Source organism: Cetorhinus maximus, chromosome 23 (genome assembly GCF_964194155.1).
Source record: "Cetorhinus maximus chromosome 23, sCetMax3.hap1.1, whole genome shotgun sequence".
Classification (NCBI taxonomy): domain Eukaryota; kingdom Metazoa; phylum Chordata; class Chondrichthyes; order Lamniformes; family Cetorhinidae; genus Cetorhinus; species Cetorhinus maximus.
The window spans coordinates 1,957,286-1,977,744 of NC_135901.1; the positions used below are offsets into that span (position 1 = coordinate 1,957,286).

At 42.4% G+C, this 20,459-nt stretch overlaps 2 protein-coding genes across 3 annotated transcripts in view; both read right to left on the minus strand.

Annotated features, from left to right (window-relative positions):
• LOC144698102 (uncharacterized) overlaps window positions 1-20,459 on the minus strand; it is an 862,314-nt gene that overhangs the window by 309,309 nt on the left and 532,546 nt on the right. The gene's annotated exons all lie outside the window — the stretch shown is intronic.
• The window catches only part of LOC144698105 (uncharacterized), a 388,932-nt gene that overhangs the window by 75,533 nt on the left and 292,940 nt on the right, over window positions 1-20,459 (minus strand). The window lies entirely within an intron of this gene.

Genomic DNA, 20,459 nt, shown 5'->3' on the forward strand with positions numbered 1-20,459 from the left:
TGTACAGTAATCACCGACACATAGACTGAATTTACATAACCTGAGACAGGGCCTGGTGCACTGTTCACTGACACAGGGCCCAGATAAATATAACTGGGACAGGGGCTCGGGCAGTGATTACTGCTGCAGGGGCTAAATTAATATAAACTTTGATAGGGCCTAGTGCTGTGATTATTGATACAGGGCCTAGACTGATTTAAAAAAAAACTGAGGCAGGGCATAGTGCAGTGATCGCTGATACAGGGTCCAGATTAATATAAACTGAGACAGGGCCTAGATAAATATAAACCAGGAGAAGGGCTAGTGCAGTGATTAATGATACAGGATCTGGATCAATATAAACTGAGACAGTGTCCTTTGCAGTGATTACTGATACAAGATCTAGATCAATATCAGTGGAGAAAGGGCCTAGTGCAGTGATTACTGATAGAGGCTCTGGACTAATATAAATTGAGAGAGGCCTAGTGCAGAGATTACTGATACAGGGTCTTGATTGATATAAACTGAGGCAGGGCATTGTGCAGTGATGACAAATGCAGGCTCTATGTTAATATAAACTGTTACAGGGTCTCGTTCAGTGATTGCTGATAAAGGGTCTATTTGATATAAACTGAGGGAGGGAATATTGCAGTGATACAGAGCCTAGATCAATATATATGGAGACAGTGTTCGTTGCAGTGATTACTGATGCAGGGTCTTGATTAATAAAAGCGGAGACACTGCCAAGTGCAGTGATTACAGATATAGGGTCTAGGTTGATATAAACTGAGGCAGACCATAATCAGTGATTACTGAAAGTGGGTCCAGATAAATATAAACTGAGACAGGCTCTAGTGCAGAAAGAACTGATGCAAAGTCTAGATCAATAGAAACTGATGCAGGGTCTAATGCAGTGATGATTGATACAGGGTGTAGATTAACATAACCTGAGACCGGGCCTAGTGCAGTGATTACAGATACAGGGTTGAGATTGATAAAAACTGAGGCAGGGCATGGTGCAGGGATTACTGATACAGTTTCGAGATTAATCTAAATTGAGACATGGTCTGGTGCAGTGCTTACTGATACAGAATCAGGATCAATATAAACTGAGACAGGGCCCAGTGCAGTGATTACTGACACAGGGTCTAGCTTAATATAAACTGTGGCAGGGCCGAGTGCAGTGATTACTGACAAATGGTCTCAATCAATATTAACTCAGACAATGTCCAGTGCAGTGATTACTGACACAGAGCCTAGATTAATATAAACTGAGGCAGGGTCTAGTGCAGTGATAACTGATACAGTGTCCAGATCAATATAAACTGAGATCGGTCCAAGTGCATCGATTACTGATACAGGGCCTGGATTAATATAAACTGAGACAGGGTCCAGTGCAGTCATTACTGATACAGGATCTAAATTAATATAAACTTAGACAGGGTCTAGTCCAGTGTTTACCGATACAGGGTCTCAATCAATATAAACTCAGACAATGCCAAATGCACTGATTACTGATACAGGATCTAGATTTATAAATACTGAGGTATGCTCTAGTGCAGTGATTACAGGCACAGGATCTAACTTAATATAAACTGAGGCAGGTTCTTGTGCATTAATTACTGATACAGGGTCTCAATCAGTATAAACTCAGACAATGTCCAATGCAGCGATTACTGATACAGGACCGAGATAAATATAAATTGAGGCAGGGCCTACTGTAGTGATTACTGATACAGGGTCTAGGTTAATAGAAACTGAGAGAGGGCCAAGTGCAGTGATTGTAGATTCAGGTTGCAGATTATTATAACCAGAACAGGGACGAGTGCAGAGATTACTGAAACAGGGCCTTGATTAATATAAACTGAGACAGGCTCTTGTACAGTGATTACTGATACAGGATCTGAACTAACATAAACTGAGACAGGGCCAGGTGCAGTGTTCATTGATATAGGGCCTAGATAAATATAACTGGGACTGCTCTTGCAGTGATGACTGCTGCAGGGACTAAATTAATATAAACTGAGACTGGATCTAGTGCAGTGATTACTGATAGAGGGACTAGGCTAATATAAAGTGAGACAGAGTCCAGAGCAGGGATAACAGATGTGGGACCAAGATCAATATAAACTGAGACAGGGTCTAGATCAATATCCACTGAGACAGTTTCTACTGCAGTGAACACTGATACAGGGTCTTGATTAATAAAAACTGAGACAGGGCCTAGTGCAGCGATTAATGTTACAGGGGCTAGATTAATATAAACTGAGAGAGCCTCAAGTACAGAGATTACAGATACAGGGTCTAGATTAATATAATCTGAGACAGGCCTAGTGTAGAGATGACTGATACATGGCCTGGCTCAATATAAATTGAGGCAGTGTCCAGTGCAGTGCTTACTGACACGGGGTCTTGATTGATAGAAAATGCGGCAGAGAACAGTGCAGTGATTACTGATGCAGGCTCTAAATTAATGTAAACTGAGACAAGGTCTAGTATGGTGATTACTGATACAGGGTCTAGATTGATAAAAATTGAGGCAGGGCAGAATATAATTCTAAAATTGGCTTAGTTGTAGGAGACAGAGGATGATGGCAGAAGGATGCTTTAGTTACTGGAAGCCAGTGTCCAGTGGCATAGCACAGGGATCTGTGCTGGGTCCCCTATTATTTGTCATTTATATAAACGATATAGATGACTAGATTAATAGAAACTGAGACAGGTTCCAGTGCAGTGTTTACTGATATATGGTCCTGATCAATATAAACTCAGACAATGTCCAGTGCAGTCATTACTAATACAGGGTCTAGATTAATAGAATTTGAGACAGGGTGCAGTGTAGTGAAAACTGATACGGGGTCAAGATTAATATAAACTCAGACAATGTCCAGTGCAGAGATTACTGATACAGGGCCGAGACAAATATAAACTGAGACTGGGCCTACTGCAGTAATTGCTGATACAGGGTCTGGATCAATATAAACTGAGACAGTGTCCAGTGCAGTGATTACCGATACAGGGTCTAGATTAATATAAACTGAGACAGAGCCTAATGTGATGTTTACTGATACAGGGTCTAGACGATAAAAACAGAGGCAGGGCGTAGTGCAGTGATTACTGATACAGGGTCTAAATTAATGTAAACTGAGACAGAGCCTAGTGCAGTGATTACTGATACAGGGCCGAGGTAAATATAAAGCAGGACAGAGGCTAGTGCATTGATTAATGATACAGGATCAGGGTCAATATAAACTGAGACAGTGTCCATTGAAGTGATTACTGATACATGGCCTAAATTAATATGAACTGAGGCAGGGCCAAGTGCAGCGATCACTGATTTAGGGCCTAGGTTAATATGAACTGAGGCAGGAAATATTGCAGTGATTACTGAACAAGGCTCTAGGCTAATATAAACTGAGACAGGGCCTAGTGCAGTGATTACTGATACATGGTCTAGATCAATATAAACTGAGGCAGTGTCCAGTAGAGTGATTACTGATACAGGGTCTTGATTAATATAAACTGAGATCGGGTCTAGTGCAGTGATTACTGATATAGGCTCTAGCTTGACAGAAACTGATACAGGGCATTGTGCAGTGATTACTGATACATGGTCTAGATAAATATAAACTGGGACAGGGGCTAGTGCAGTGATTACTGTTACAGTGTCTGGACTAAAATAAACGGAGGCATTCTCTAGTTCTGTCATTACTGAGACAGGTTCTGGACTCATTTAAACTGAGATAAGGTCTAGTGCAGTGATTACTGCCATAGGGTTTAGATTGATATAAACTGATGCTGGGTCTAGTGCAGTGATAACTGGTACAGCGTCCAGATCAATATAAACAGAATCAGGGGCTAGTGCAGTGGTCTGGACTCATATAAATGGAGACAGGGTCCAGCAAAGTTGCAGGCCATAGTGCAGTGATTACTGATGCAGGGCCGAGATAAATACAAGCGAGGACAGTGGCTAGTGCAGTGATTACTGATACAGGGTCTAGATCAATATGAAGTGAGGGTGTCCATTGCACTGATTATTATACAGGGTTTGATTTATATAAAATGAGACAGGCTCTAATGCCAGGATTACTGATACAGGGTCTGGATCAATATAAAGTGAGACAGTGACCAGTGCAGTGATTACCAATACAGGGGCTAGATTAATATAAACTGAGACAGAGCCTAGTGTGATGATTACTAATACAGGGTCTAGACAATAAAAACTGAGGCAGGGCATAGTGCAGTGATTACTGATTCAGGGTCGAGGTAAATATAAAGTAGGACAGAGGCTAGTGCATTGATTAATGATACAGGATCAATATCAATATAAACTGAGACAGTGCCCATTGCACTGATTACTGATGCATGGTCTAAATTAATATGAAGTGAGTCAGGGCCTAGTGCAGCGGTTACTGATTTAGGATCTAGATTAATATGAACTGAGGCAGGCCATATTGCAGTGATTACTGAAACAGGGCCTTGATTAACATAAACTGAGACAGGCTCTTGTACAGTAATTACTGATACACGGTCTGAACTATTATAACCTGAGACAGGGCCTGGTGCATTGTTCAATGACACAGGGCCCAGATAAATATAATTGGGACAGGGGCTCAGGCAGTGATCAATGCTGCAGGGACTAAATTAATGTAAACTGAGATAGGGCCTAGTGCAGTGATTACTGATACAGGGCCTAGATTGATAAACAAAATGACGCTTGGCATATTGTGCAGCATCTAGCTTAATATAAACTGTGGCAGGGCCAAGTGTAGTGATTACTGACACATGGTCTCAATCAATATGAACTTAGACAATGTCCAGTGCAGCGATTACTGATGCAGAGCCTAGATTAATATAAACTGAGGCAGAGCCTCATGCAGTGATAATTGATACAGGGTCTAGATTAATAGAAACAGAGAGAGGGCCAAGTCCAGTGATTACTGATCGAAGGTCTAAATTGATATAAACTGAGGCAGGGCATATTGCAGTAATTACTGATACAGTGTCCCGATCAATATAAACTGAGATAGGTCCAAGTGCAGTCATGACTGATACAGGATCTAGAATAATATAAAGTGAGATGGGGCTTAATGCAATTATTACTGATAGATGGTCTGGACTAATATGAGGCAGGCCATAGTGCAGTGATGACTGATACAGGATCAAGATTAATATAAACTGAGACAGGGTCTAGCACAGTGTTTATTAATACAGTGTCTCAATCAACATAAACTCAGACAATGTTGAGTGCAGTAATTACTGATACAGGATCTAGATTAATGTAAACTGAGGAATGCTCTAGTGCAGTGATTACAGGCACAGGATCTAGCTTAATATAAACTGAGGCAGGTTCTTGTGCAGTAATTACTGATACAGGGTCTCAATCAATATAAACTCAGACAATATCCAATGCAGTGATTACTGATACAGGGCCGAGATAAATATGAACTGAGGCAGGGCCTACTGCAGTGATTACTGATACAGGGTCTAGGATAATAGAAACTGAGAGAGGGCCAAGTGCAGTGATTATAGATTCAGGGTGCAGATTATTATAACCAGAGCAGGGACGAGTGCAGTGATTACTGAAAAAGGGGCTTGATTAATATAAACTGAGACAGGCTCTTGTACAGTAATTACTGATACACGGTCTGAACTAACATAAACTGAGACAGGGCCTGGTGAAGTGTTCATTGATATAGGGCCTAGATAAATATAACTGGGACGAGGCTCGGGCAGTGATTACTGATACAGGGTCTAGATTGATAAAAAAAAACCTGAGGCAGGGTATAGTGCAGGGATTACTGATATCGGGCCGAGATTAATATAAACTGAGAGAGGCTCAAGTGCAGTGATGACTGATATAGGGTCCAAATTGATATAAAATGACATAGGGTCTAGTGCAGTGATTACTGACACAGGTTGATACTGATGCAGGGTCTGAACCAACATAAACTGAGACAGGACCTGGTGAAATGTTCACTGGTACAGAGCCTAGATAAATACAACTGGGACAGGAGCTCTTGCAGTGATAAATGCTGCAGGGTCTAAATTAATGTAAACTGAGACTGGATCTAGTGCACTGATTACTGATAAAGGGACTAGGCTAATATAAAGTGAGACAGAGTTTAATGCAGAGATAACTGATGTGGGGTCAAGATCAATATAAACTAAGACAGGGTCTGTTGCAATGATTACTGATACAGGGTCTAGATCAAAGTCCAATGAGACAATGTCAATTGCGGTGATTACTGACCCAGTGTCTTGATTGATAAAAAGTGAGACAGGGCCTAGTGCAGTAATTAATGTTACAGGGTCTAGATTAATATAAACTGAGAGAGCCTCAAGTACAGAGATTACAGATACAGGGTCTAGATTATTATATTCTGAGACAGATCTAGTGCAGAGACTATTGATACATGGTCTAGCTCAATATAACTGTGGCAGGGCACAGTGCAGTGATTACTGATGCAGGCTCTAAAGTAATGTAAGGAAGACAAGGTCTAGAACGGTGATTACTGATACAGGGTCTAGATTGATAAAAACTGAGGCAGGGCAGAATATAATTCTAAAATTGGTTTAGTTGTAGGAGACAGAGGGTGATGACAGAAAGATGCTTTAGTGACTGGAAGCCAGTGTCCAGTGGTGTACCACAGGGATCTGTGCTGGGTCCCCCATTATTTGTTATTTATATAAACAACATAGATGGTTACATGTAGGGTAGGATTAGTAAGTTTGAGGAGTACACAAAGATTGGCCGGTTGGTTAACAGTGATGTTGAGTGTTTTGGGCTACAGGAAGATATAGATGGATTGGTCAAATGGGCAGATAAGTGGCAGATGGAATTTAGCACTGAAAAGTGTGAGGTGATACACTTTGGAATGAATAATTTGACTAGGAAGTATTCAATGAACGGGATGACACTAGGAAGTTCTGAGGAACAAAGGGACCTTGGCGTGTGTGTCCATTAATCTCTGAAGGTGGAGCGGCATGTTAGTGGGGAGGTGAAAAAGGCATATGGGACACTTGCCTTTATCAATCGAGGCATAGATTACAAAAGTAGGGAGGCCATGTTGGACTTGTATAAAACCTTGGTGAGGCCACAGCTGGAGTACCGTGTGCAGTTCTGGTCGCCACATTATAGGAAGGATGTGATGCACTGGAGAGGGTGCAGAGGAGATTCACCGGGATGTTGCCTGGTATGAAACATTTAAGATATGAAGAGAGGTTGGATAGACTTGGGTTGTTTTCATTGGAGCAGAGAAGACTGAGGGGAGACCTGATCGAGGTGTACAAGATTATGAGGGGCATGGACAGGATGGATAGGGAGCAGCTGCTCTCCTTAGTTGAAGGGTCAGTCATGAGGGAACATAAGTTCAAGGTGAGGGACAGGAGGTTTAGGGGGCTTTTAAGGAAAAACTTTTTACCCAGAGGGTGGTGACGGTCTGGAATGCGTTGCCTGGGAGGGTGGTAGAGGCGGGTTGCCTCACATCCTTTAAAAAGTACATGGATGAGCACTTGGCACGTCATAACATTCAAGGCTATGGGCCACGTGCTGCTAAATGGGATTAGGTAGGTAGGTCAGGTGATTCTCACGTGTCGGTACAGACTCGATGGGCCAAAGGGCCTCTTCTGCACTGTGTGATTCTGTGATAATATAAACTGATTACTGATACAGGTCTAGATCAATGTCAAGTGACACAGCGTCTAGTGCAGTGAATACTGGAACAGAATTTAGATTAATATAAACTGTGACAGGGCCTAGTGCAGTGATTACTGATACAGGGTCTGGATTAATATAAACTGAGACAGGCCTAGTGCAGTGAACACTGATGCAGAGTGTAGATTAATATAAACTCAGACAATGTCCAGTGCAGAGATGACTGACACAGGGTCTAGATTAATGTAAACTGAGACAGGGTCTACTGCAGTGATTAATGATACAGGGTCTAAATTAATATAAACTGAGACAATGTCTAGTGCAGTGACTCCTGATATATGGTCTGGACTAGTAAAAACTGAGACAGGGCCAAGTGCAAGAATTACTTCATTATTGACGCCCATATCCCAAGAACAAATTAAAACGCTGCAAAATACTGCGGATTCGGGAAATCTAATGCAGGGCAAAAAATAACCACTCAGCAGGTCAGTGGGCATCAATAGAGAGACAAACAGATCAAACGTTCAGGCCGATGACAGGTGCAAAATCTCCCTTGGTACTAATCTATAGAGCAGGACTGTTCTCCCCACTATCCTAGACCGGTATTCATTCTTCAACTAAAATCACACCTTATCTCGTCATTTTTCGCAGCTCTATTCATGGGAGCTTGCTGTGCACAAATCACCGGATGGATTTCCAACATTACAGCAGTGACTAAACTTCAACAAATGTACATCAACGAATTTCAAGGGCTTTAGGATGTCCTGGGGTCGTGAGCAGCTTTCTATAAATGCAAATTCTTCCTAAATGTTAACATTTTAAAATGCTAGTTGTGATGTGTTGAAAACTCTGAGATTAATATGACTATAGGTCGCTCCTCTGGCTGCTGTTTTAAATTGTCCATTTTTAATCGGTTAAATCTTCCAACAAATTGACATTCAGTGTAATCCCAGCCTGTTCAAATATTCATCATTGATTGTGACAGTAGAACTTTCAGAATTGAATTATTAATTTAAATGTATTTTTAATTATTTGAAATAAATAACATCTGTTCTAATGGACATTGAAAAAGTTTCTATTAATTTTGTACCAACTGTCAATATTCTTAAAATAAACCCTTGTTTTGGGTTGAAACCAATCAATAAGTGTCTGTGTTTATCTGGTTTTGCTGCCATGAACACTTCATTGAAATCAGTGAGGCGTTTATGTAAATAAACACAGAAATAGAAGTCCCAGATTAGATTCTGGAGACACAAAAACACAACAAATATTTCCCCATCAACACAGCACAGAAATAGAGTCAAACATGCAAATACATCAACCGATTTCAGTAGCAATTGTTTTTTGGGCATTTTTAAAATCAGTTATATGAGAATTATGTCACGATGATATCTATGTTCAGAATTAAGTAAGATTCCCACTTATCATAAAATATAATGACACGGAAAATGTGTTTGTAGGGATGTCCTGTACCCTCTCTCTCTCTGTCTCTTTCTCCTCTCTGGTTCTTTGTCTTGTCTCTCCACCATGGGTCACTGTCTTTACTCCACAACATGAAGTCAATTTCTAGCCAATGTATTCTATCAGCCCGATTCATACACTTCAAACTAAATGGATCTAATGAAATGGATTGGAATCCGTAGAGGGAACTTTACTTTAAATCTGTTTTGAGCATTCACTGACCTGGGAGTGCTTGATGGGAAACTGCAGGTGAAACTTTACTGTGTATCTAACCTGTGTTGCAGCAAGTAGCGAGGATTTGATGTGGCCGTGCCGAAGGATCTTTCCCTGTATCTTACCCGTGCTGTTCCTACCTTTGGAGTGTCTGATGGGACAGTGTAGAGGGAGCTTTACTTTGCACCTAACCTGCACTGTGACTGGGACTGTTTGATACGACAGTGTAGAGGGAGATTTACTCTGTATCTAAACTGTGCTATACCTGGCCTGGGAGTAATTGATAGGGCAGTTTAGAGGGAGCTTTACTCCGCATCTAAACCATGCTGTATTTGACATGGCTGTGTTTGATGAGATAGTGCAAAGGGAGATTTGCCCCGTATCTAAGCCCTGGGAATGCCTAATGTGACGGTGCAGAGGCAGCTTTCCTCTTTACCTGCCCCCAGTGTTGAGCTTCCTGGGAAATGTCTGATGAAGAGTGCAGAGGAAACTTTACACTGCATAGAACCCTTACCCTACATGCCTTAGCTGTGTTTGCGCGGACAATGTAGAGGAAGTTTTACCCTGTATCTGAGCGGTGTTGTACCTGCCCTGGGAATGTTTGATGGCGACAGTGAAGAGGGAGATTCACCCTGAATCTAACCCGTGCTTTGCCTGCCTTGAGAGTTTTTCATGTGGCAATGTAGATGGAACTTTACATTATTAATGAAACCCCAAGCTACACCTGTCCTGGGGCTGTTTGATGGAACCATGGGCCTTGTCTATGCATTACACTAGACCGTGTCCAACTGTATCTAACCCGTGCTGTACCTGCCCAGGGAGTGCTTCATGGTGACGGTGTTGAGGGAGTTTCCCAATCTCTAACCCGTGCTGCATATTCCCTGGGAGTGTTCAATGTGACAGTGTAGAGGTAGCTTTAAATTCTGTGCCTAGCCCCATGCTGCACCTGTCCTGGGAGTGTTTGACGGGACAGTAGACCCTGTCTCGATATTGCGTTCGACCGTGACCCTGTCCCTGTCCCTGTTTATATTACACAGACCAGACCCTGTCTCTGTTTATATTACAGTCGACCCTGCCTCTGTTTGTATTACACTAGGCCCTGTCCCTGTTTATATTACACTCGACATGTCTCTGTTTATATTACAGTTGACATGTCTCTGTTTATATTGCACGAGGCCCTGTCCCTGTTTATATGACACTCAACATGTCTCTTTTTTATTTTTGACATGCCTCTGTTTATATTGCTTGAGACACTGTCTCTGTTTATATTGCACTAGGGCCTGCCCCGATTTATATTACACTAGACTCTGTTTCTGTTTATGTTACACTGATCCCTGTCTCGGTATACATTACATTAGACCCTGTCTCTGTTTATATTATACTAGGCCCTGTCCCTGTTTGTATTACACTTGATATGTCGCTGTTTATATTACACTCGGCATGTCTCTGTTAATATTATACGCAATGTGTCTCTATTTATTTTGCAATAGACGCTGTCTCTGTTTAGATTACATTAGATCTGGTCTCTGTTTATATTGCACAAGGCCCTGCCCCTGTTTATATTAAACTGGGTCCTGTATGTTTACAATACACTAGACCCTGTCTCTATTTATATTACACTGGACACTGTTTCTGTTTGTATTACTCTAGACCCTGTCTTTGCTTCTATTAAACAAGGCCCTGTCTCTGTTTATATTATAATTGACATGTCTCTGTACAGATTAATCTAGAACTGTCTCTGTATTTCAGTAGACACTGTCTCAGTTCTGTGCTAGATCATATCTGTATTTAAATTACATTAGACCCTGCCTCGGTTATTACTGCACTGCACAAGTGCAATAATGTGGAAATTGACTGGGGTGGAAATAGTGAAGATAAGGCAGCAAGATGGTGGGAACAATTATCATGAGGGCCTATTTAGATGTTATGACTTGTCCTCCCTGCATCCCAGATTTGTGTTCATGATCCGCAGACCTCTCTTATCTTGCAGCTGTTTAAATTAAACCATTTAACTCCCATTTCCAGGGTTGAGTGCAATAAAGTAAGGGAATATACTAATGTAATATAAACAGAGGACAATTACATAAATAACTGAGACAGACCTAATGTTACAGAAACAGAAACATGGACTAGAGCAGTAACAATGAGAAGGGCCCAGTGTAATATGAACAGAGACATGGTGGAGAGCAGCAATAACTGAGACAGGGTCTCGTGTTACAGAAACAGAAACATGGACTAGAGCAGTAACAATGAGACAGGACCAGTGTAGTATGAAGAGAGGCATGGTGGAGAGCAGCAATACTGAGACAGGGTCTAGTATTGCAGAAACAGAAACACGGATTAGAGCAGTAACAATGAGACAGGCCCAGTGTAATATGAACAGAGGCATGGTGGAGAGCAGCAATACTGAGACAGGGTCCAGTGTTACAGAAACAGAAACACGGATTAGAGAAGTAACAATGAGACAGGCCCAGTATAATATGAACAGAGACTTGGTGGAGTGCAGCAATATTGACATCAGATGACCTGAAGTTCCACAGAACCAGGTAAGATATGGGTGGAGATACCTCCTGGTGATTACCACCTATTGCCCTCCCTCAGCTGATGAATCTGTACTCCTTCATCTTTAGCACTGCATGGAAGAAACACTGAGGGTAGCAAGGGCAGCGGATGTGCTGTGAATTTGCAAAATCAATTACCATTTGACAAACCAAGAATGCCGGAGCTGGATGAGTCCTGAATGACGTATCTGCCAGAATGGACCTGCCACAGATGGTTAGAGAGCCAACATGAGGGAAACCCTTACCTGATCTCCGACCCATCACACTATTGATATAGGTGAGGTTGACACCTGCACTGTCCTTGTGGAAACCAAGGCCGGTATTCGCACTGAGCACATTCTCCATTGTGTTGTGCGGCACTGCCGCTGTACTAAACGGGATACATTCAGAACAGGTCTAGCAGCTCAAAACTTAGCATCAACGAGACACTGTTGGTCATTAACAGCAGGATAGTTGCAGTCAATCACACCCTGTAATCTCATGGACCAGAATATCTCTCACTCAAACCTTAGTGTGCCTATCCACAGATTCTTGAAGGTAGTAGAGCAGGTAGATGAGATGGTTAAGAAGGCATATGGGTTACTTGCCTTTATTAGCTGAGGCATAAAACACAAGAGCAGGGAGGTTATGCTGGAACTGTATAAAACGTTGGTTAGGCCACAACTGGAGCACTGCGTGCAGTTCTGGTCACCACATTTCTAGGAAGTATGTGACTGCACTGGAGAGAGTGCAGAGGAGATTTACCAGGATGCTGTCTGGGCTGGAGGGTCTGAGCTATGAGGAAAGATTGGTTATGCTGAGGCTGTTTTCCTTGGAGCAACGATGGTTGAGGGGGTGCTGAGGGGCATAGATAGGGTGGATAGGAAGGCACCTTTTCCATTAGTAGAGGAGTCAAAAACCAGAGAACAGAGATTTTAGATAAGAGGTCAAAGTCTAAGAGGGGAGTTGAGGAGAATCTTTTTCACCCAGAGGGTGGTAGGAATTTGGAACTCACTGCCCGAAAGGGTGGTTGAGTCAGAAACTCTAGTAACATTTAAGAAGGATTTAAATGTTCACTTCAGCTGCCATAGCCTCCAGGGCTATGGGCCAAGCACGGGAAAATGGGATTAGTGTAGTCAGATCTTTGTTTACCGGGGCGGAAACGATGGGCCGGAAACTATGGGCCGAATGGCCTCCATCTGTGCTGTAAACGTCTATGAGTCTAACATCCAGCCTGGGAATAATGAGGAATGTAGGACAGCAGGTCAGAAGCAAAGCCAGGCATACCTGAAAATGATGAACCATAGCGTGAAGCTAGAACACTGTTTGTAATGGACAACAGATCAGGTCCGTCCCCTTGCAGCTCAATCAGTCTACTCTCAATCATCAGTAAAGTGAATGAAGGTGTTGCCGACCTGCTCACCAAAGCTCAGATTGGATCCACCAGGGTCAGCCAGCATCAAACCTCATTGTAAACTTGGTCTGAACATGGACAAGAGAGCGAACTTCCAGACATGATGTATGAGTGCTTCAGTACTTGATGTCAAAGTAGCTATTAACTGAGTGTGGCATCAGGAAGCCTTGGAAAGTGTCAGGTCAACGGGAATCAGGGGCAAGTCTCTCCACTGGCTGGAGTCACACCTAGCGAATATGAAGATGTTGTGTTGTTGGAGGCCAATCATCTCAGCACCAGGACATCATTCCAGGAGTCTCTCAGAGAAGTGTCCTTGGTCCAACCATCTTCAGCAGCTTAATCAATGACCTTCCCTTCATCACCGGGTCAGGAGTGGGGATGTTCGCTCATATTTTCACAGTGTTCAGTTCCATTTATGATCTCTCAGACGATGAAACTGTCCTTACTTATTGCATCTTGAACTGGACAAGTTTACGCTGATAAGTTGCAAGTGATAGAAGCGGCACACAAGTGCCAGGCAATGACCAACTCCAACAATAAAGAAACCAAACATCTCCACATGATGTTCAAAAGACATTACTGTCGTTGAAACCCACCATCAGCGTTGTGCAGGTGCCATTGAACAGAAACTGAACTGGACCAGCCATATAAATACTGTAGCTACAAGAGTAGGTCAGAGGCTGGGGATTCTGTGACGAATAACTCACCTCCGGATTCCCCGAAGCCTTTCCACCATCTGAAAATCTGCAAGTCAGATGCCTGTTGGAAATTGTTTACTTTACTTGACTAACGTAACTGCAGCAACACTCAAGAACCTCCATACCAACCAGGAGAAATCAACCCCTTGATAGGCTCCTCATTCAGGAGTTAAACATTCACTCCCTTCGCCACAGATACACAGTGGCTGCAGTGTGTGTCATCCACAAGGTGCACTGCAGCAACTCGCCAAGGCCTCTTCAACAATACCTTCCATACCTGTGACCTCCACCTCCCAGAATAACAAGGGCAACAAGCACATGGGAACACAATGCCCTGCATCCTCCTACACATACCACTCCATAGGTGGGAAATTGGACTTTGGCGCCGGAAAAGAAGGGATATCTGAAATCTAATTCTGCTGACTGCACTGAAAATGAATATCAAGTGCTGCGTAGCATATACGGCCGATCCGATACCGTCCTTTCAGATACCAATTTCTAGCCTAACGTCTTTATTTATAATATTATCTCTCTATCTCACAGAAACATGGAGTAATGCAGCTCTAATTTAAACAGAGGCATAGATAAAAGCAAAATGCTGCAAATGCTGGAAATCTGAAATAAAGACAGAAAATGCTGGACAAACTCAGCAGGTTGGACAGCATCTGTGGAGAGAGAAACAGAGTTAAATGTTTCGAGTCCATATGACTCTTCTTCAGAAACATAGCTCAGTGTTGTAGTTACAATGACCACTATAATGTAGACATAGTCAAGATTTAATATAACATAAACAGAGACAGGGCCTAGTGTAATATAAACAAAGAAAAAATCCAGTGCAATATAAACTGAGATGGCTTCCAGTGGAACATTAATGAGATAGGGTCTATTTTAATACAAACAGAGGCCTGACCCAGCACAATAGAAATAAAGTAGTTCCCAGGGAATTAATAATGGAACCAGGATCATGTATAACATGGGAGGGACGATCGTGCAGTGGGAACGTCACTGAATCAGTAGTCCAGAGGTCCAGGCCTTTTCCCTGGGGATAGGGGTTTGAATCCCGTTATGGCAGCATGTGGAATCCAAATTCAATTAATAAATCTGGAATTGAAAGCTCATCTCAATAATGGTGACCATGAAACTATAATCGATTATATTAAACATCCACCTGGTTCACCGATGTCCTTTAGGGAAGGAAACCTGCCGTCCTTACCCAGTCTGGCCTACATTTTTTTTTTGTTTCTTCATGAGAATGGGGGCGGCGCTGGCTAGGCCAGCATTTATTGCTCTTCCCTAATTGCCCCCTTGAGAACAGTGTGGCTTGTTAGGCTGGGTTTTTACGACAATGGTTTCATGGTCATCATTAGATTTTTCGATTCAAATTTCACCATCTGCAGTGGTGGGATTCAAACCCTGACTCCCAGCGATTTACTAGCCCAGTGAGAATACTAGCACATCACCACCTCCCATACATATAACTCCAGATCCACAGCTTTGTGGAGCCCCATTCTCCAGTTATTTGTTTACTTGTCTGCCACCATTTACGACTGGATGTGACAGGACTGCAGAGGTAAATCCGATCCGGTTTGAATTAGGAATTTCCAGACTGTGTGATATAAATATTGGTGTTGACTGGTGCAGTATTAATTGAAACAGGGTACTTTGAAACATAAAGAGAGACAGTGTTTGGTCTAACACAAAAATAGATGGAGTCCAATTTAAAAAGACAAAGAGGGGATCCAGTGCAGTATTAATTGAGACAATGTCTGCTTCATAGAATGTGTCCATCAAGATTTCACATCCATCTGCTGGCCAAACTTTGCAATTGCAGCTCCTGTGAAAATGTCGCTGTCAGGTTAGGTCTTTGACATTATTGTATCAAGAATCCACTTCCCCAGGTGTCACACCACATCGCCTTCTGTGGGAGGTGGTGTCAAAATTTAACAAAATTCAACTAATTGCAGGTGGTCGTGGCTGATTAGCGCACGTTAAAGTCAGCACCAGAGTAAAGCGGCCCAATTCCTGGTGATGTAACTTTGTTCATCTTGATCAAAGGGAGGGATGTTGACCAGGGCACTGTACAGAGACCATGGGAGCATTAATATCCACCTCAACAAACATAGTGTTGGGAAGAGTTTATTGGTTCATGATACCACCTGAAAGACAGTTAGGGTCATTTTATTCAATAGTTAAGGGCTATGGAGCCTCCCAGGAAGCCAAGGTGTGATCTTAAGTTGAAGCACAAGATGCCATCTTGGTCTGTGTGTGTGTGTGAAGGAGATTGGGAGGGACAGAAAGAGAGGGAGAAGCAAATCACATTGTTTGCAACTGAATTTCATGAAGATCCTGGACAACCTTCCATCTATGAAAGGTCACAGACACGCGATGGAAACAAACCCATTTCCGATGTGCTGATTGCTAAGGAGGCCAATTATTGTGAGGCAGGTTCTGCCACAAGTGCTGCACATGAAGCTAGAAAATGTCGTTGTGGCTTCTTTTTTTTCCCGGTGTTAGCCTGGATTACCAAGCCACTGTAGCCACTGGTCAACGTGGTGATTCACGACAACCCACAGGAGGTGTCGCCATTTTCCTCAGTCGTCAGTTAGTGACACTCAGTTGTGATAATCGATATTTAGGGCCTTCACTTCAAGCATCCTTGAAGCGGAGCTTTGGGCGTCCCACTGCTTGCCTGGCTCCGGCTCCCTCACCTTACAGAAAGTCCTTGTGTATGTGATATCTTCCATTCTGCGAACATTCCCAAGACACAAAAACCGCTTCTGTTTGATGAGTTCTGCAGTTTTGGGAGCTCTGCCTTTGACAGTACCACTGCATTCGTGACTTTATCCTGCCAGTACATACCCAAAATGCACAGCAGGCAGTGAAATTGTGGAGCTTCTTTTCTTGATAACAGTAATTCATCCTTGTTTCACAGCCATAGATAAAGGTGCTGAGAACGTAGGCCTTATAAACCATCAGCTTGGTCCTAAGGGCCAGTTTGATGTTATTCCAGGGGCGTTTCATGAGTCAGCCAAAGGTGGCAGCTGCTTTCCCCATACGGGTATCAAGTTCTGCAGCAAGGAACAGGCTGCCTGTCACCTTGGAACCCAGGGAGCGGAATTTACTTCCATCGGTTTGTTATTTAGTATGATCAATGACGAAAATGCAACACCTTATCACATGACCACGGTTTTCTCCGTGCTTATAGTCAGGGAGAACAAGTTACAGGCATGGGAGAGACAGTCCATCAGTCTTTGTGGATGAGTTTCCGTTTTGATGACAGAGTTATCAGCGTGCAGGAATTCTCTGATCAAGATTCAATGTGTTTATGTCTTCGCTTTCAGTCTTATAGGTTGTGGAGCTTGTGGTCTGATCGGGTGTAAGTCGACTCCTTCCATATTTACAGGGAAGACAAAGATCAGCAGCATGAAGGTGCCCAACAGAGTGGGGGTTGGACACAAGTCTGTTTCACTCCATTCTTCACTCCGAATCTGTCGGAAGTGGAATCATCAATCTGTACAGTGCAGGGCATGTTGTCATGGAAGGAGTGAATGAGACTGAGGCGCTTTGGTGAACAACCAATTTTCCCAAAAACCTTCTAGAGTGGTGCTTTGCTGACGGAGTCCAGCGTGTGGAGCAAATCATGTCCAGAGTATAGCTTCCGATAAAAACATCACATTGTGCTTCAGCCTGCAACCAGATGAAGTCTTTAAAGCATGACCCGAGCAGAGGCCTTCCCCGTAACTCCATGAGTGAGATATCCCTGTAGTTGTTGCAGTCTCACCTGTCGGCTTTGTTTTCAGATGGTGTGTGATTTTTGCATCATTCACCTCCTGTGGAATGGATATTATCTTTCAGCAGAGAAGAAGAAGGTCGTAAAGGCTGAGAAAGATAAATAATTATCAACACCAATTATTATCAGCTCACGAAGGTAAATAATTATCTTCAAGAATTATCATCAATTCACAAAGATAAATAAATATATTCACCAATTGGCATCCATTCATAAAGATAAATAATGATATTCACCAACTATCATCAATTCACAAAGATAAATAATTATATTCACCAATTATCATCAAATCAGCAATTATCATCCATTCTACAAAGATTAATAATTGCATGAACCAAGCATTTTCAGCATTTTATTCCATACAAAATGTAATTGCGATTCATTTAATATCATTAACATTGATTGAGATCACACTGACCATTCTATCAGCAAGGAATCACATCTGTCCCAGAATTCAGTGGGAAATGGAATTAAATCAGACCAAGGATAATGAGCAGCTACCCAGCAGCCTCTGCGCTTTATTGACAAGTAACCAGTTCATAATCACACAGAAACTCCTGATATATAACTGGAGTGTGTGAGGATTTGTAAAGTGATGGTATAAATAAAACTACCTGGACCTGACTGTAAATTAATGCGGCTCTCCAGTGAGTAATGTCTTCGCTAATTTGGGTGAGGATATGTTGAATGCTTTGTTTTACATGAAAGGACCACATGTTCCAAATAATACAATCCTCCATCCTAAACCAAATTATGTACCCGCTTTCTGTCTGAAAGATGATGATTCCCCATCAGCAGGAAAGAATCATCAGTACCGCAGGGACATCTCCAGCCTTCTCTTAGTGACGTTCAGCTCGATACCCTGGGGATGGAATACATCCAGAAAATCTGGAGGGACTGAAGGTATTAGACTGACACAAATGAAATACTGGACCTGCTTCAAGGTTTAAAGTAGTCAAGCACCAAGATTAGAAGTTAAACAGTATCGTCCAGATGCGCCTATCAATACATCGATCAATTCATTCACTGATCCCTTCAGCAAAATGTTCAGGCATCCAACTATGATTCATTCCCGCATCACTGCAGCCATCCCTCCATTCTTTGGCAGACGGTGGTGTTGTATTAATGTCACTGGACTAGTAATCCAGAGACCCAAGCTATTCTCCTGGGGACACGAATTCAAATCCCGCCATGTCAGCTGGTGGAATTTAAATTCAACAATAAACCTGGGATTGAAAACTGGTCTCAGTGAAGGGAACCAGGAAGCTATCATCGAATGTGGAAAAAACTAATCTGGTTCACTAATGTCCTTTAGGAAAGGAAATCTGCCACTGGACCTAGTCTGGCCGACATGTGACTCCAGACCCACAGCAATAAGGTGGACTCTAACTGCCCTCTGAAATGGCCCAGCAAGGCACTCAGTTCAAAGGCAATTAGGGAGAAGCAACAAATGATGGCCTTGCCAATGACTCCCACATCCCGTGAAAGAGTAAAGGGGAAAAGAAATCACACAGATTTATGTTTGACTGTAACAAAATGTACCCTCTCTCTGAGTCATCTCTGATAATCTGCCTGTAATTATTTCCATCCATCCATCCATCACAATATTATGATGTGTTGGAGAGATCCTCCAATGAGCCATTGATGCTAACAGGGTGTCAGAGAAGCTGGATAACTTTTCTTTCCTGAGAGCTGGGCACAGTCCACATAAGTTCACAATTTAAAAAATAAAGCTGACTCCAGTGTTGTTGCTGGGTAGATTTGTTATAAATAGGCTTTGTTGACAATGTTAAGGGTTTGAAGTTGGCTGGCAGCCAAGCGGTCAGTACTGAGGAAACAGATCTTTCATTTACTGCACAAACCCGCAGATGCTTCCTGTAAACAAAATTGGACATTCTAGCGTCCCTGACTGTGTGGGGCAGATTAGCCTGGATATGAATGAAGAAAATGGGATTTAGCCATTCAAACAATAAATGTTTCTGTCGCACACGAAAGGCACATTTTAAATGGCATTTCATCCAAGCAAATATTTTAATGAATGTCGTGTTCACTGAGATTAAACACGATCAGGAAATTGACCGTATACTATGTAATTTATATTATTTCTAAGTAAAGGGCATTTCAGTTATTAAAGCCGGTTTATTAAGAACTTCATGAAGTGCGAGCTCGCAATGTTAATGGTCCCAATACCCCAGTCTAATGAGTTGAGTAGAATGGCAAAAAAAAAATAAAATAAATTAAATTAAAAGAAAATCATAGAATTGCCTTAAACCCGCAGGAGTTCCTTGAATATTCTCCGAGTTCAGCACCTCATTTAACCTGAGGGATCTCTTATACCTGATTAGCACCGTGTACTGTACAGTTTAATTTGTGCTGATTTCGATTATTTAACAGTCCCTCTCATAGCTGCCAATGAGTGGAGAAATGACCAGTTCATGACCCGCTTCAGTGGAAGATAAAACATTTATTCTCTGTGATATTGTGCAATATGCCGCAAAGCCCTGATACCCCGTGTTCCCAATGCCAGTGAATAGTGGACAGCGGGAGGCGAATAGAATTAGCTGCAGTGATTTGGATGCTGAAGGATAACTTTGCTGATCCCCGTGTCCGTTCTGATTCATTCACTTCTCTGTCAAAAGTTGATGTAAATTTTACGTTTCTCTGTAAACTTACTGTTTAATTACCAGGCAGACGGGCTTCTTTTACC